The following is a 12,262-nucleotide window of genomic DNA, read 5'->3' as shown; positions in this document are numbered from 1 at the left end:
CCTCAACCACATATACTCCCTACCTACGTGCCTCTCTCTCAGTGTATTGTGTGTTTGTGCCCACTCTTTCCATGGATGCCATGAGTATCGTAGGAGAGCACACCCCAGACTTATGGGGAAAATGTTTTGTAGCTCCTGTTCTTACTGTATCACTTCAACAAATGATTTTGCTTTGGGTTAATTATATCAACTGGCTAGTTGTTACCAGAAAGCACATTGGATAAGGGGAGGACTTGAAAGCTATGATTTTAGAAGTGCAAATTCAAAGTCTGCCTTGATCCTCAAGATATCCACTTCCCCGAGGAACCCAACCTGTGAGTTTGAGTTAGGGGAAAGCTCCTTGAAGAGACCACTATAGGCATGGTTAGTTTGATCCATCATAGACTTTGGAGAAGTCTCAGAAGTCATAGGGCCAGATTTCCTGGCTTTCCATCACAGAGCTTTGCAAAATGGCAATGAAGAATTGGCCAAAGCAACCTTTTTCCTGCCTAATTTTATGGCATGAATACCTCCAGACTTGGATGAGCAGAAAAGAAATGGTATCTACTTTCACTTGCTTATATGGCACCAAGTAGAGCTCACAAAGTTGTTTAATGAATTCTATTTGATTGATTGATTGATTGTGGAAACATTAGGCACTCTTGGAAAAGCAGCACTCAATCTGTTGAGAAATCATCTCTTCACATTGCCATCTCCAGAGTTTAAATGAAGCAGAGCTTAACACAATCTCCAGGCCATTGGGCATGAGTTCCCAGACATCAGATGTGGGAGAAGTATCTGGGAATGGAACCTGAGCTGCTATGGGTCATAGAAGATCCAGCACCTTTGGCTTGACTAGGAAAACTCCCAGAATCCCACCCTTTGCTCTAGTCATTATGTTTCAGTGCCTTTCTGTCTTCTCCGGCTCCAGTTCCTTAGCATTGCTTTTGTCATCCATGGCCTAGCACCGACCACTTTGACTTCTGAAGACTCTGAACTCAAACCAGGGTTAATCTAGAAAAACTTCTATTCTAATGATTTTTTTTTGCAAGGCAATTAGGGTTAAGTGACTTGCCCTAGGTCACATAGCTAATAAGTGTCAAATGTTTGGTCTGAGGCTGGATTTGAACTTAGCTCCTCTTGGCTTCAGGGCCAGTGCTCTATCCACTGCGCCACCAAGCTGCCTGAAAACTTCTATTTTAAAGTTTATGTCTTGGTTTCTCCAAATGTAGGTCTCCGTAGGTACTCAATGTAAAATATGGGTCTGGCCAAAATGCTTGTTCTTGATTTACTACTCCGAGTATTGCCTTTCTCTTTAAGGGGGGAACTGGGATTCTCAGTGTTTCTGCCTCAGATTCCTGAGGAACAATTCTATTTTTGTCTCTAGTCTAAAGGGTCCTCTTCAACGAAAGGAGAGAGGACATGAAAAGGTACCCCGAGTACAAACATGAATCAGGTATAAAACACGTAGTCTTATTCCCATTCAGAAAAGGAGATGCTAAGCAATAAGGAGGGACAGAGAGATTACAAAGAGTTGAGAAGCTCATTCCAGCCTCACTGAGACCTTCCAAAAGGGTCTTATTTGACATTTGACTTCTATTGAGTACAGTTATCCCTTCTACATTTCAACTTTTCCCATCGTAGTTTCAATATATTGCAGGTTGGCATAAGAAATTACTGTGAATGGGAATTTTTTGGGAGTTTTGCAAAAGTTGCAGACAACATGTAAAGGCTGGCAGACGACAGAAAAACTCAGAAGCTCAGAAATGCTTAACCCAAATTTTATAATAAGGTACTGTAAACACCCCATAAAAGAAAAAAATTCAGACTTTTTTCTAGTCTGAAGGGAAGGCCAAAAAATTTTACATAGATTTTCCAGATCGCAGGGGTGCTGCGCCCCTAACTCTAGTGATATGGAAAGGATAGCCGAATCGCCTGATCCCTGAATCGGTGCCAAGTGGGATCTTTCTGGTCTCTCTCTGGTCTCTCTCTCTCTCTTTCTCTCTCTCTCCCCCTCTCCCTCTTTCTCCTTCCCTCCCCCCTCCAACCTCTCTCTGTCCTTCTCTTTCCACCACTCTTCCTCCGTCTTATGCCTTTCTTTTTTTCTATCCCTTCTTTCCCTTTCTCCTCCCTCCAAAAAAAACCCAAAACAATTCTTTTCCTCTCAGCTGGTCTCCCTCTCCTGCTGATGCTACTGCAACTCCTCCAGAAGCTACTCCCCTGGTCCCCTGCTACCTGAGGCCTGGGGAAGGGGAAGACAGCACCTGCTTTTCAAGGTCTCATAAGTCTCTTACCAAAGGAAGGAAGACACAAATGGGAAGCAGCCATATCTCAGGCACAGCCTCACCTTGGAAACCATGAGCTCATAGCTTGTGGCCTGGTGGGGGGAAATGAATCTTTCATTTCAAGGCTCGCAAGGAGAAGAGGCCACCAGATGTGGTATCTGTAGCAGCTGAGTTGGGTGAAGGCCCAGCCCTCAGGAGTGATCTGTTTGATCCAGCGCAGCAGTAGTTTGCTTCTGCAGCTAAGACACTTAATTTAGCAAGGAGCCAGCCTTATTAAAGCAAGGAAGAGAGACTTGTCCATTGGCTACACAACACCCAGAAGTGAACTAGGTGTGGACTCATTGAAGAGGGAAAAAGATACCCAAGGCTGGGAGCTAGGCCTCAGCCACGTGTACCCTATGTGTGCCTTAGAACTTTCCTGCTTCCTTTTGACCTCACTCTGCAGATACCTTCCGTATGTGCAGGAGGGAGAACACATCACAATGAGTGTTAGGTTATGTTTTGTACTAACCACTTTAAGTACGAGGCCAGAATCCTAGCAAATGAGTGTATGTCCATGGGAAGTATATTGCCCAGTCTGGAGGGAGGTTTTTGTAACTTCTTTCTTGGCTGTATCTTCTCAGTCAATGTTTCTTTGTAAAAGCTAGTAACTATCAACTGGATAATTGATATTGAAGAGGTGCGGATTACTGGCTGTTGGGGAAGAAACAGCCACCTTCTTGGGACTCAATTTGCTAGTGTGTGTGTGTGTGTGTGTGTGTGTGTGTGTGTGTGTGTTTGTGTGTGGGTCTGTCTGTCTGTCTTTGAAAAGTGAGCCCAGAGGGGGTGTTACAAGGATATCAGGTAGAGGCCAGCTTTTTTTTCCTCTACCACCAACTGAAATTAAATGATGCACAGGACTCATGAGAATCCTTAAATCAATATAGAAACCTAAAGCGCACAGTCTATTACAGTACTGCTAGAGTCAGGAAAACCTGAGTTCAAATCTGGCCTCAGATACCTATTAGTTGTATGACCCTGGCGAAGTCACTTAGCCTATGTTTGCCTCAGTTTCCATCATTGTCAAAGGGGGATAATAATAGCACTTACCTCCTAGGATTGTTCTGAGTATCAAGTAATATAATATTTGAAAAGTGCTTATTACCATGCCTGACCCATTGTAGGTGCTTAATAGATGCTTGTTTTCTTTTTCCTGCCCCTGGAAGGCAAAGACATTTTGTTACTGCTTAACAAGACTCCCCATTCACCTTCCAGTTGCACTGTTCAAACAACTTATAGCAATATCATAGAAAACTGGCAAAGTCTAGATCTCCTGGGTCCCCAGTGATGTAACTTTTGTCCTTCAGTGCTCAAATCCTCTTCGTTCTTTAATGGGCATAGTTTGGGAAAATCTATCTCTGAGACATAGATACTCAACTCTCAAAATCAGGAACTCCCCATATCTTGCAAACTCTAGAATGTGGAAACTTTCAAAATCAGAATTACCTGCATGGTAATCACCAGAGCTGGAAATGTTCATTCTCAGGAGTGCTAATCTCTGACTTAAGTTCAGCAAAGTCAGCCATCAACAAGCATCTACTATGTTCCAAGCATTGTGCTAAGTGTTGGGAATACAAAAAAAGGAAAAAAAAAACCCCAATGCTTGCTCTCACAGAAGCTCACGGTCTAGGGAGGGAGGCAACCTGCAAAAAACTATGTGCCGATAAGATATATACGGGATGAAGTGGAGGCGGTTGTAGAGGAGTTCTCCGATTACGGAGGACTGGGAAAGACTTCTTGTAGAAAGTGGGATTTGACCTGGGACTTGAAGGAAGCCAGGAAAGGTAAGAGGCAGTGATGAGGGGAGAGAGTGGTTCAGGCATGAAGGTCAGTGAGTAAAAACACTCCAAGTCAGAAGAGGGAGGGTCCTTTGTGAGGACCAGGAGGCCAGGGGCACTGGATTGCAAAGTGTGTGGAAGAGGGTAAGGCATAAGAGGACTGGAAAGGGAAGAAGGGGTCAGGAAGCTAAACAGAGGATTTTATATTTGATCCTGGAGGTAATAGGGAGCCATGAGAGTTTACTGAGTAGGGGGATGACGTGTTTAGACCTGTGCTTTAGGAAGATCAGTTTGACAGCTCAGTGAAGGATGGATTAGAGAGATGTGAGGCAGGGAGACCAAGCAGAAGATCAAGAGATAATAATGGAAACCTTGGAAGTTAATGAGATCACCAAATGAAAAGGGAAAAGAAGAAGAAAAGGGAGGACCCAGGAGAAAACCGCTGGGGAGACCCACATCTACATCTTCTTCTGGGGACCAAGAAGAAATCCCTCCACTCCACATTTTTGAATTCACATATGAAAGTCCAAGGGAAACGAAGGTTGGGAAAAGAAAGGGTACAATTTATACAAGGAAATAAATGTTGTAAAGAAAAACAACTTTGAAAGGCTTAAGAACTCTGATCAAGGACCTATGATGAAGCATATGCTGCCCACCTCCTGACAGACAGATGATGGAGCCAAGATACAGGAAAAGACATCTATTCTTGGACGTGGTCACTGCAAATTTGTCATTCTTGTCTATGTTTATTTGTTACAAGGAATTTCCTTCAACTCCTCCCCTCTGTTTTTAATTGGGATAAGGTGAGAGAGGAGTAGGGGTAAAGTAATAATGATGCCTCCCAAAAGAGGGCCATTGGGATATTTTAAAATGCCTGTAAGAAAATAGAAGGAAATTAAGAAGGAAACACAGATAAGTAGGACAGTTTTGAAAGTAATGTGTTGAATTTATCATATGCTATTTTATGAAGGAAGCAATATGAATTAGAGATTTATAATTTCACATACAATTCTCTTTGTGTTCTGCTATGTATGTATTTTTTTAGTCCATCTATAGAATCTTAAAAAATAAAAGGATCAAATCTGCTCACAATTTGCTTATTCCTTGGGTGTTAGACGGCATCCAGTAAAAGAGAAAATCTTCCTCCACTCTGTGAACAATAATCTTGGAGACAGCTCTAGTTGCCAGGCATCAATAAGAGAACTTCCTTGTATCTCCTCAGCAAGATGCCCAGTCTCAGTCTACCTGTACTGGATATGCCCTGTACTGGCTAGGCAAAGGTTCATGTTCTGTAATCTCATCAAGGTGATTGTGGAGCACTCATCGATTGATCAGGGCTCCCTCTTTATGCTGGACTGTCAGGCAGGTGCTATCCTGTTCCCCTGCTTTGTAGTGATTACTTGGTAAAAGCAGTCAAAGCACATTCTATACTGAATACTTAGACTTTCCTCTGGTCACTTGGTCTAAGTGCCTTTATAAGTATTTCAAAAAAGTTCTTATGCTTCATCCATAATTGATTAAAGATCCATATCTGTGAATAAAAGATGGATTTAAAAAAAAATCTTTCTCACTTTCTCACCACCTCAACCCTCCCCTCTACTTCCTTCCTCAACAAGCTACCTGGCTTCTGAGAGGGGCCTGAGAAGGTTATTCACCTCTCTTTCTCTGAGTTTATTTTGACCTTAAAAGAACTTCAAAGAGGTCGACCTGAGGCCCAGTCTTGAAAAGAAGGAAACATTTCACTTGCATTGCTCACAACCCCAATCTTCACTAAAACTGAAAGGATTGAAAAAACCACATTTTACCTTTCATCTTGTGGGTGGATGTGAATCATTTTTCATTGGGGCTTAGCATGTAACCTGGCCCTTGCATGTATAACTCAATGACTGTTGGCTTGAAGTCAATAGGGTTTAGTCCTGCTTCTGGTTTAGTTACTTCATCTGTGTGAGAACTGAGGTCATGTGGTCAGTTTCCTGTGTGGGATGAGTTAGCAGCTCTCTGGTTCATGGCTATGCAATCATGGTGCTCCCAACCCTGGTAGCCATTTTCCAAATTCATGCCACTGGTCATTGGTAAGAGACTGTGGATAAATTAGTAAAATTATATCCCTACTTTTGAGATACGACTCATAGGATCAAATCTGTAGAGCTGAAGGAATCTCAGAGGCCATTTAGACCAACCCTCTCCTTTTTGAGGAGAAAACAGGTGGGAGGTTAAATGAATTGCCCAAGGTCACACAGGTAATATGTGTCAGATACATGATTTGAACTCAGGTCCTCTGATTCCAGTAATGATATTTTCCTAGTGCACCAGTGTCTCCCTCACTACCTTTGAGTATGAAGGATAGTGAAGGGTGGTGTAATGGATAGAATTTTGGATATAAACTCCTGAATTCAAATCCTGCCTTGACACTTACTGAATGTATAACCCTGAACGTGCTAATCAATCTCTTGGGTCTCAATTTCCTTATCTATAAAAATAAGAATAACAGCACCTACCTCACAGGATTATTTTGAGAATCAAACGAGCCAATGGTTATAAAGTTCTTTTCAGTTCTTAAAGTGCATATTAATATGAGCTAAGAGGATGAAGATGATGATGATGATGATGATTCCCATTTACTTCTAAAATTATTCTATTTTGTGGTCACTATGATTCAATAGAATGTAAGCTCCTTGAAGGCAAAGACTTTTTATTTTATTCTTCTTTGTATTTTCAGTAGACAGCATAGTGTTTGGCATGTGCTGGCATCTGATAAATATTTATTGAATAGAATAGAATCAAATTAAGTAACTGAATCGAATTTAGTAGCTTAATTGTCCAATGGACAAGGACCACTGAGGAGCTCAGGGCAGATAGCTTTCTTAGGCCTTGGCTCTTCCTTTCCCAATCTCATCTGATGCCTGCTTTATAAGACCTGTCTTCCTGAGGAAGTTGCCAAGAGAGTAAGTGTGATAAGATCTTGAAGATGCTTTGGAGATCCCTAGGACAAAGGCATAAGTAGAACTCATAGGGCTATTATCATAGCGTATGTTTAAAAAAAGAACAACTATTATGTGGGGGAACAAAACAAGTTCAACCCACTCTTTCTGAAGCAAGCATCTTGTACACTCCTTTGTAAGTGTCTGAGGTTTGTGGTGAGGAAAGTCCTGGTGGGGTAGGGGGGAGAATTCTCTACTCTTCATGTAAACAATCTGCACCCATTACAGAGAGTGGGGACACAGGAACTACACAGAGTGTATTTTCTGGCTATAGAGGCCCCAGTCCTACAATACCAGAACTAGCACCTTTCTTCTCATACCTTTCATAATCATCCTGAATCACTAGACTTTTCCTGAAACTTATCATTTCAAGAGAGTACCCTTCAATAGAATGTAAATTCCTTGAGGCCAGGGACTATTTCTTTTTTTGTCTTTGTATATCTAGTGCTTAGAAGAGTGACTGGCACATAGCTGGTTTAAATTGATTCTTATCCTGTCTTTTTTGAGTCTAAGATAGATTAAGATAGTCTAAGATAGACTAGAAAGGGATAGCTTCTCCAGGAGCCTCACCACAAAAGTCCTGGATTGCCTTGGCTTGAAGGATTTCCCTTTTCATTTTGCATGAATTGGAGGCCAACCATTTCTCTGTTTCCAAGATATCATTACCTGACCAATGGCAGTGCCATTTTGGCATCTGGAGGTGAAAGCTCTTGCCCATTGCTGCTGGGTGCTGGCTAATGTCGAAACAATCCGAGTCTCTTACCAGGTCAGTTCAGGTCCCAAGAGCCACCATCTTGCCTGTCTTTAATATCAGAAACCTAGCCACTTGAACCCTCAACCAATCCTAGCAAAAGTCCTAGCAAATCAGCTGCTGCAGGGTAGACTTACATATCCAACACATGTTCATGTATCCTTGCATTTCCATACATGAATGTCTGCTCAGAGTACTCAAACATATCTACATGCATATATACATTGGTCTGTGCACAGGAATGTGAGAGGCGGTAGGGCAATGTGGGCAGAGAGCTACCTTTAGGATCAGAAAGACCTGGGTTCATATCCCTCCTCTGCCATATCCTGGCCTAACATCATTTCTCAGTGCTTTAAGTTACTCTCCGAGACTGTAAATTGCAGAATTGTTGCAAATCTGCATTAGTAGAGATAATTTCCTCACTGGGAGTTCCTTATACCAGTGAACTCATAGGTATAGACCAAAAAAAAAATATGTTAAGTATACATAGCCCCATTATCAGCTTCTCTACACGTACACACAAATGGTCTTTTGACTAAACACTGACTTAGGCAATGAAAACCATCGTATCCTGAGGCCAAGCAAAAAAAGGGGAAAACATCCATTTAGTTCTGTTGTCTTGCCATTTTAAGAAAGGATCAAAATAACAATTATCTAAGGGATGTGCCTGAGCATCTCAGAGATGTACCTCTTGGTTTTTTCTTCCTGTAATTTGTTGACTTGCATTTCAGGGACTATGCCTGATAGCACTGGAAGTTAGAAGAAAGAAAACTGAACTGGGTATTGGCCCCAGGGTCTGGCTCTGCCCCAACTATATATGTAACTTTGGGTAAGTCACTTCATCTCTCTGGGCCTCAGTTTCCTTATTTGTAAAATGATAAGGGGCAGCTAGGTGGCACAATGGATAGTGTTGGGCCTGAAGTCAGGAAGACTCATCTTCCTGAGTTCAAATATAGCCTCAGATGTGTACTAGTTGTGTGACCCTGGGCAAGTCACTTAACCATGTTTGATTCAATTTCCTCATCTATAAAGTGAGCTGGAGAAGGAAATGGCAAACCGCTCCAGAATCTTTGCCACAAAATCCCAAATAGGGTCATGGAGAGTCAGACGTGATTGAAGTGACTGAAAAACAACAACAAATGATAAGAGGTGTCAGATCAGATGATCTCTAAGGTCCATTTATACAAACCCTCTGATGCTATGATCCATATTAAGGTATTTTCTCAGGACCTAACAGAAAAATTCAAGAGTATAACCAATGTCTTAAAAAAAATAACAAAAATCTATTTTCTCTTCTACCCATCTCCCAGTGGGAAAAGAAAAAAAAAAAACCTTGTAACAGATATGCATAGTCAAGCAAACCAAATTCAATTGTTCTTCTAAACCACTGTCTCCAAGAAGTGTGGGGTCTCATATAATGCCATATGCAAACAATGAGCTCCTTGAGGGCAGGGTCTGTTTTTGCCTCTCTCTGTATCCCTAGTGCTTGGCATAGTGCCTGGCACATAGAAATTACTTAACTAATGCTTGTTGATTTGACTTCCAGATTATGATGATGATGATAGTGGTAGTTATGGTGTTAACAATTTTAAAAAGGTAGGAGCCAGTCCTAATCCCCCGCCAGCTATTAGTGCCAGTTCTAATTACGTAGTATTTATTCTGTACATCTTATGTAACTATTGTCTCTCCCTTAAAGAATGCCAGAGCACAGAATCATTTTGTTCTTTGTGTTTGTAACCCTCAGAGCCTAACACAGTATTAGTACATAGTAGGTATTTAATAAGTACTTGTTCATTTTGATTGATTAATGATGAACAGCCCTGGAAAGATTCCTAGGGACAAAAAATCCAGATAAGGGTCAAGGAAGACTGGATTCTCATCCTGACTTTGCTACTATTTCTTTGTGGTACTGAAAGCGAGTCACTTGACCTGTCTGGGCTTCAAGGTTCTCATTTGTAAAACTGGGTTACAATAATAGCTGCACCGTTTCCCTCATAGAGCTACTATGGGGATAAAATTGAATAATCAACGTGAAAGTACTTTGAAAAGTTATAAGCACTATGCAGACATGAGCTAGATCTCACTTCTCTCAAAAGGGAAAGGAGAAAAGAGATCTGGATAACATCCATATCAGCTCTTCCAGTAAGATGGCCAAGGAATTGGCTAGAAATGACTAGGAATTATAGGCCCTGTTGTAAGGGCATTTCATCTTCCTAAAAACAATTTGTTTTCTACCATAGGGGACCCAAGTGAGAAGTGGAGGGGTGGAGGCTGAGAGCTGGGGAGGGAATGCAGCTGCACCGATGTGGGACAGCCCGGGGTAGTTGCAGCGGTTCTGAGTCATCCTCCACAGAGGTGATCCGCTCAGGAAGTTTGAAAGTGATATAGAAACAAATTTGCATTTTTTCCTTTCAGAGGAACGCAGTTACCCTCAGTTCCACCTGGATGTGCACTGCCAGCATTTGCATAGGTATAATTAGCAGTTAGCAATGCATGCCTTCTGGTCCTTGTACTTCCATCCTCTTGGGAGCTCAGTTCTAAGGCAGGGGCCCTGGGCTTTGGGTTAGAAGCTCTAGTTTGGGAACTGAGGTCCCCCACTTCCTAGCTGTGTCAGTGTGCTAAGCTTTAGTTTCCTCATCTGTGAAATAAGGAATGAGGGCGCAGCTAGGTGGCTTGGAGGATGGATTGTTGGGCCTGTAGTCAGCAAGATCTGAGTTCAAATCCCTGCTCAGTTGTGTGACCCTGGCAGGTCACTTAACCTTTGCTTGCCTGTGTTCTCTTCTGTAAAATGAGAATAATAATAGCACCTCCCTCCCATGGTTGTTGGGAGGATCAAATGAGATAATAATTGTAAAGCACCTGGCATGAAGTAAGTGCTATAAAAGTTATTATTATTGTTATTAATCTATCACATGAAAATAGTAATAGTAGGGTGATACAGTGGATAGAATGCTGTGCCTGGAGTCAGAAAGACCTGAGTTCAAATCCAGCCTCCACTAGCTCTTTGACCCTGGACATGTCACTCAGTTTCCTCTTTTGTAAAATGGGGATAATAATAGTACCTACCTAGCAGTTGTTGTGAAGACCAAATAAGGTAAAGCATTTAGCATAATGCCTGGCACATAGTAAGCTTTATGACAATCTTAGTTATTATTATTATAATATAATATAATACATTATATTATATATTATATTATTACATATTACATATTATTTTTAGTTTTATTTTACTTAATTACCTTACAGGTTGTTTTCAGAAAAGAACTTGAGAGAGGTAGCTTGATATAGGGGAGAAAGCATGGTTTTGGAGTAAGAGTGTCTGGATTCAATTCCCATCTCTGCTCTGCGTGACCTGGGGCAGGTCGTGGATGTCTCTGGACATTTCTCATCTATAAAATGCAGGGATTGGGCTAGATCTTTTGTGTGCCTTATAGAAGTATTTTCCCATTATTGCAGATGCTGATCTGGTTGTCATGTAGACAAAAGGAAAATCAGTGGGAGATTTTCCTGCCCTTAAATTATACTGAAAGATATGGTTGGCATTGGGGAACCAGTGAAAAATCATTGGTCCCATTGGACTTTGCACTGACTAACTGAGTAGCTGACTTTTCTTTATCATGTCAACATTTACAAAGCATTGTACTTGGCATTCTTTCCTTTGCGATGGGGAGAGAAGTAACCCCATGTCTGTGATTCCTTGTTCTCATGATGGTGACTAGAACCCTGGGGAGAAAGAGAGCCCCGACTCACTGTGAGTCCATTCTTATTGAAGTCTTCACATTTTCATCTAGTATGATTTAATTATGTGTCTATCTATTAATTTCCTGTTCTGTTTGCCAGAGCAGATTGTCAACTGATAGAGTTTGGTGTTTGTGTGAACTGATTAGAAATGGAAGATCTAGTTTGGAAAGAAAATGGTCCAATTTTTTTTCTCCTGAAATATGTGGCAGGAATTAGAAACAAAATGGAATGGCATGATTGGGAAGGTTCTGGACAGTTTTTGATTGTGATATAATTCCCTCTCCAGGTCTTGTCTTCCTTATCTATCCCATCCTATTCCATCCTATAACTATCCCACAGCTTTTCTGTCCGCTATTGGGGGCAATAAATGGGAATATTGAAGGATATAAGCCACATTTCTAACCCTACCACTGTATCGGTGCTGAACTCTTACATGAGATAGCTAACTCCTAGACCTAGTTGCTTAGGGGTTCACTTATGAGAACTCTGCTTGGGGGTTTTCATGCCTTCTGGTTCACGTGGCATGCCTTGCTGTTGTTGTGTTTCCATCCTCGTGGCTAGTTTAGGAGCAACTTGTTCCCATTTTTCTCCACATGGAGAAATCACTAAAAATTAAAGTTAAGCCAGATAGCTAGGTGGTACAGCGGATAGAGTGCTGGGCCTGGAGTCAGGAAGACCTGAGTTCAAATCCGACCCCAGACACTTCCT

Source organism: Vombatus ursinus, unplaced genomic scaffold (assembly GCF_900497805.2).
Source record: "Vombatus ursinus unplaced genomic scaffold, bare-nosed wombat genome assembly UNPS02014798.1, whole genome shotgun sequence".
NCBI classification, from domain to species: Eukaryota; Metazoa; Chordata; class Mammalia; order Diprotodontia; family Vombatidae; genus Vombatus; species Vombatus ursinus.
Note: the sequence above shows the minus strand (reverse complement) of the source record.